Source organism: Cyprinus carpio, chromosome A4 (assembly GCF_018340385.1).
Source record: "Cyprinus carpio isolate SPL01 chromosome A4, ASM1834038v1, whole genome shotgun sequence".
Classification (NCBI taxonomy): Eukaryota; Metazoa; Chordata; class Actinopteri; order Cypriniformes; family Cyprinidae; genus Cyprinus; species Cyprinus carpio.
This window is the reverse complement of record NC_056575.1, coordinates 30006524-30007025: the sequence shown is the minus strand read 5'-3', so window position 1 is coordinate 30007025 and position 502 is coordinate 30006524.

The window sequence follows — 502 nt, the reverse complement described above, 5'->3', positions numbered from 1 at the left end:
TGTGTATACGTTCAGTTACGTATTGCTGGTTCTTCACAGGTAACAACTCTTTCAGTAATTTGAGTAAGGTACAGGATCTAATAAACATGTTGTTGGTTTAGATGCAGTGATAAGTTTATTGCTTTCCTGTCCTATAGTTGTAAAAAACACTGCAGTTTATCTTTAGGTGCGATGGATAAAACTGAGTATTGGCTGTAGAATCTACATTTGTTATTGTATTTTCTGATGTTATCTATTTTATCAGTGAAGAAATTCATAAAGTCATTACCCCTATTTAACTGAGGAATATTTAGATCGGGTGGCGTCTGGTTATTTGTTAATCTAGCCACTGTGCTAAATAAAAACCTTGGATTGTGTTGGTTGTTTTCTAATCACGCTAGCAACATGCTAGCAACATGCTACTCATGCTAGAAACATACTAATGACATGTTTGTAACTTGCTAATCATTCTAGGAACATGGTAGCAACATACTAATGCTAGAAACATGCTAGTAACAAGCTA